Source organism: Rhinatrema bivittatum, chromosome 16 (genome assembly GCF_901001135.1).
Source record: "Rhinatrema bivittatum chromosome 16, aRhiBiv1.1, whole genome shotgun sequence".
NCBI lineage: Eukaryota > Metazoa > Chordata > Amphibia > Gymnophiona > Rhinatrematidae > Rhinatrema > Rhinatrema bivittatum.
The window spans coordinates 51,637,049-51,643,097 of NC_042630.1; the positions used below are offsets into that span (position 1 = coordinate 51,637,049).

Here is a 6,049-nt window from a genome sequence, read left to right on the forward strand (position 1 = left end):
AACCACTATTTAGATAGAAGAATTTTCCATCTAAAGCCGATGGTGTTCTCAGTCAGAGTTAGTATAAATGTGACTTGTTCTATCTGAGGTTTCCTGTGTTAGTGCCTGCTCCCACCTCCCAGTGCTCCAACGGACAGGATTGTGTCATACAGCTAAGGCATTTCATACAGCAGCACAAGGACATTTACATTTAAGAGGCAATTTTGCTTCGCTAACTCCAGAAAGAGTCACATCTCTGCTAGAGGTGACCAGTTTTATCGTCCATCCAAACATTGTAACTTTTAGAAGGACGTTTGGTAAATAGTGTACAAGGGATGTGTGCAGTAGGTACCCCGGGATAACAATAGGGAACTTTATTACAGACTGAAAATAAATCATTTATGACAGAAGAGAGAACCAAATAATACCCAACAGAATTAGAGTTACAGACTTGCAAACTGGTTAGACAAAAAAATGACCAATGTCTGGTGAGGGATCTTCTTCCAATTAGCTAAGACTTTATATTTGTTATTTGAGATAGAAATGTAAAGCACTGAGCATCCTGTACCCAAGTCCACATCAAAGTGACAAAACCTTCCTTCCTGACCCAAAACACAGTGATCTGCTGGCATCCCAGGATCATCCCTTCCTCCAGTCTAACCACTTCACCAGACCCATCCATATTTTCCCTCCAAACGCTGGAGCAGTGGTGTTCGGAATGTATAAATCTATACATTTACAGAGAATTTTATCTAGTACTGAATTATTGCATTATATATATATATATATATATATATATATATATATATATAGCATTAGAGATATAAGACATCAGCTTCCTCATGTCTGAGGCTTCATCTCCAAATAGAACCCAAGATAGGTTTTGGATCCCACACTTTCTGAAGGTTAAAGACTCTTAATGATGTGACAAAGGATTTTAAGTCACAGGATTAATATCATAGTGTTGTCACTCTCAGGGGTGACGTCACAATGCATGGTATCTGACAGGAGTGATGTCACATTTAGTTGTAGACAATGTTCCTGTAAGGTACATGGGGGACTACCCACATCTTTCTCCCCAGAGTCACAGCAGCCTTTTGTCATAATAAAAATGATTTACAATCCAAACAAAAATAACCTCCCAGCCTAATCACAGCCTTGGCAGGGCCTGGTTGTTATACATCTCCATCGAGCTACTTTAGTTTCTGTCTCACAGAGGAGAAAGAAATGATCTGCAACACTTCATCTCTAGTTTTATTTATTTATTTCAGATAAAATATTCATCCCTCAGCCTCCGGGGCTCATCTCTAATATCTTTCATTACCAGTTCATGCAACCAATCAATGCTTTATACCCTAATAACAAGCATTCTTACATCACATCATTATTCTTATTGATACATAATTTGTCCAATCACAGACCTAGTTTGGGTCTGCTACTTATTATTTAACCAAGTCTGAATACTAAAACGCTCCCATTTTTCATACATATTAGGTGTCATCAATATTATCAAGTTAGGTTGCTAAATCTTAATATAACCCTGCACAATCCATCCTTTAAGTCAACACATAGCTCGCTCCATATTTTGACTGCAAGATGTTCAAAACAAATTCTAAGAGTCCATTCACTACTTGAGATAACAGCAACTCAGAACATAACATGCTCGCTAAGCTCTGCATACCTAAGGAATACATTTTTCTTATAAATCCACTGTGCTCCTACATATAGCCATCCAATAAATAGAGAGGCCTTTAAGAACCCAGAAAAGGGTATTTTCTTAATCAAATTCCACACTTTCTATGTTTGAAACCATGTAAGGTCCCATAGTCTCTGAGAGATGTGGTACAGTGAATTTCAAAGCATGGGATCTATTTAATGTTTGGGTACTTAATACTTACCAGGTACTTGTGACTTGGATTGGCCACTGCCTGAGACAGGATATTGGGCTTAATGGACCCTTGGTCTGAGCCAATACGGCATATCTTATGTTCTTAAAGGACAGAATGATTGAAGGACACCTGGTAATATGAAAGATATTGTGCTCTCTCTTCCATCTTATAGAGAACTTTGATTGTAACTCATAGTAGTAATGACACTCGGAGCTGTGTATCACAGCAGTAGCCATGTTGGTCTGAATCTTACAGTTGTAATGTCATGCTGGGCTGTATCTCACTTCTCTGATGTCATGCATGGGTTGTATCACACAGTGATTATATCATATATAGCTGTGTCTTATAGCAGTGATGTCATGCTAAGCAGAATTTCAATCATATTTGTCCGTATCCCTCAGCAATGATGTCACATGATGCTGTGTGTCACAGTGGTGATGTCACAGTGCTGTAAAATTTGCATTGCTGATGCTATAATCAAGTGTGTACAGGCCGGAGAACATGAAGGAGGATGTACTGTACTGGACCCAGAGAATGAAATCTGATCCTCCACAGGCTTCTCAGTGAATTTTTTTTCTGGATCATGATCTCTTTCCTATTGGAAGGATGTGTATATTTCTTTCTGAAATTTTTCAGTCAGCTCTCTAACATTGTTCAGAATGAACACGGGAGAGTTTTTTAGGTTGGGGGGGGGGGGTTCACACAGCAGTTTCCTCTGCCTCCTTTGTGCTTCTGGCTCAGAATTAGTCAAAACATATATCTCCCTGCACTGGGTTCACTACAGGTATCCTATATTATAGAATTATACACAATATGCCCGTATTTCCACATTAAATGTAATTAAATACTTTATTACAATGTTTATTAAAAAAACATACATAACACGCCCTAAATTACCATTCACCCTCTCATTCATTCATCTAAACAACATGTAATAAATACATCCTAAAACCTCTCCTTAACATCATATATATAATATGCAATTAAACACAGTTGATATTAATACAATGTAAACATTCCCCTCCAATTACATATTTTCAATCATATATCTCGGCTTGTTTGTCACAGACGTTTTTCACAAATATTAAATTACTTCAATACAGGTCTGAACTTGTTCATCACAAAATATTTTCCCTTTATTTCATCACAAACATTTTTTGCCTTTTATTTCATGTCCTCTCAATTATTCTTTTTCGTCCCTTTCAATTGCTGTACCGACAGGAAGCTCCTGTTTCACCCTTCGGTTTCTTCAGGGGATTAGCCTTATACTCAAGCTTGAAAACTCCTGGAGAACATTCAGTAAATCTGTATCGCCAATCACCTCATGTATCAAACTTTATATTGCCGATCCTAATATAATCAAAGACACCGTGAATAAAATCAACCCATTATAATAAATGATTCCAATTTTACCTTCACCATTTACCTTTATAAATTAACCTCATACTCCCTATATTATCCACTAATTTTCAACAATTTAACTTTTAAAAAGGGTCAAGTAAATAAATTGTCTGAAATAATGAGGAAATGGAAGATGATTGAAAATTGATCTAGCGAGGGGAAGAAAGGTGAGTGTGGTGACGCAAAAAATAGTGACTAGGAAAGTAGTTCATTTTAAAATAGTTAAATTGTTGAAAATTATTGGATAATATAGGGAGTATGGGGTTAATTTATAAAGGTAAATGGTGAAGGTAAAATTGGAATCATTTATTATAATGGGTTGATTTTTATTCACGGTGTCTTTGATTATATTAGGATCGGCAATATAAAGTTTGATATATGAGGTGATTGGCGATACAGATTTACTGAATGTTCTCCAGGAGTTTTCAAGCTTGAGTATAAGGCTAATCCCCTGAAGAAACCGAAGGGTGAAACAGGAGCTTCCTGTCGGTACAGCAATTGAAAGGGACGAAAAAGAATAATTGAGAGGACATGAAATAAAGGCAAAAAAATGTTTGTGATGAATAAAGGGAAAATTTTGTGATGAACAAGTTCAGACCTGTATTAAATTAATTTAATATTTGTGAAAAACTTCTGTGACAAACAAGCCGAGATATATGATTGAAAATATGTAATTGGAGGGGAATGTTTACATTGTATTAATATCAACTGTGTTTAATTGCATATTATGTACATGATGTTAAGGAGAGGTTTTAGGGTGTATTTATTACATTTAGATGAATGAATGAGAGGGTGAATGGTAATTTAGGGCGTGTTATGTATGTTTTTTAATAAACATTGTAATAAAGTATTTAAATACATTAATGTGGAAATACGGGTATATTGTGTATAATTCAGTCAGAATTAGAACTGGGATAATGCATTATGAGCCTTTATTTGCAACAATACAGGGGCTTTTCCCCTCGTTCATAACATCTCTCTTCATCTTCAGCGTACATCTTTAAAAATGGTGTGGGCCATCCAGTGCTCCTACCATGTGACAGGGGTCGGCCAATGGCACAGATACCCTGTCACATAGTAAGGGCAAAGGGCCATCGGCGCCATTTTGATTAGTGGCAGCCGACAGCCCGGGAGCGGGATATCTCTCCCGGGACCCCCACTGGACCACCAGGTACCTGTAAAAGGTTTTTGGGGGGGATTGGGAGAGTGGGGGAAGCTAAGGGATTAATTTTAAAGGGTCGGGGTGGGTTTAGGGGTTATTTTTGTGTGCCGTTTTTCCCGCCCTCCCCCAAAAAGATTAGAGAACCCCCATGAACAATATCGTGGGGTTTTCCTATCGTTTTGGGGGAGCCCCCGATTTCTGACAATTTTGAAAATATCGACGATATTTTCAATTGTCCGAAGCCTGATTCACATCCCTACACATTATGCCTGTGTCTAGGGCAGCAAACATTCAGGGGCAACAGGCTGGCTAAGATTTGTTGTCTTCCAGCTCTGCTGAATATCATTCAGCAGAGAAAATCCCTCTGCTAATATGTAACAGTCCCTTACAGGAGGGGGATGAAAGCACCAAAAGTCCCTAGAGGTGGCAAAACCCTAAATCTGACCCTATCTCCTACCTACGATGACGTTCTGTGATTTATCACCAGCTCTCACAAACTACTTTCCTATGATTTTCCTCAATGCATTTTTTACCTCCTTATTCCTCAGACTGTAAATGAGGGGGTTCAGCATGGGGGTGATGGTCGAGTACAGCACGGACAAGAATTACCCTGCTCCTGGGAGTATTTTGATGTGGGTGTTAGGAACACTGTCAACCCTGACAAATAATACACGGAGACAACAGTGAGGTGAGAGGAGCAGGTGGGAGAAAGCTTTACGCTTCCCCTCTACAGAGCGGATCCTCAGGATGGCTGCGATGATGTAGGTATAAGATGTAAGAATCACAAGGAAGGCAGGCACTGCCATCAATGCACCTACAACAAACACTAAACTTTGTGTGCTGACTGTGTCAGTGCAGGAAAGCTTTAACAATGGCACGAGGTCACAGAAGAAATGATCAACCACATTAGAGGCACAGAATGAAAGGCGGGTGACAGAAACTGTAATTGTCTTAGATATTAGAAAGCCGATGATCCAGGAAGCAGCAGTCAGCAGGACGCAGACTCTCTGATTCATAATGAGGAAATAGTGCAAGGGCTGGCAGACTGCAGCATAACGATCGTAAGCCATGGCAGTAAGAAGCATACCCTCAGTGCTACCAAAGCCTATGGAGAAATAGAGCTGCACCATGCACCCAGCATAGGAAATGGTCTTATCTCCAGAGATGAAGATCACAAGCAGTTTGGGGGTGATAGTGGAGGTCAAGAAAATGTCTGTGAGTGACAGGTTCCTGAGGAAGAAGTACATGGGGTGTGCAGGCGGGAGTCAGCACAGGTCACTGTGATAATCACAAGGTTCCCCAGCAGGGTGATCAGATAGATGAGCAGGAAGACCAGGAAGAGAGGAACCTGAAGCTGGGGATTATCAGAAAGTCCCAGAATAATGAATTCTCTCACCATTGTCACATTTTCCAAATTCATTGGGAGTTCATAGCTCTTATCCTAGGAGTTTAAGAACAAATAAGGAATGAAGTGTATTTTAAGTACAAATGTAATTGCATTTAACAGATGCTGCTATGTGTGGCCAGCAGTGAAAGTCATTGATCTGCACTTTATCCTGTCACATTAAACTCACTGGTAGGGCATTAGCTTTCATTGCATCAGGAGGAGACTGTTCAG

General features: G+C 39.3%; 1 pseudogene; it reads right to left on the reverse strand.

Moving 5' to 3' along the window:
* Positions 1-4,996: 4,996 nt before the first annotated feature.
* LOC115077673 lies at positions 4,997-5,678 on the reverse strand (annotated as a pseudogene).
* Between the last annotated feature and the right edge of the window lie 371 nt (positions 5,679-6,049).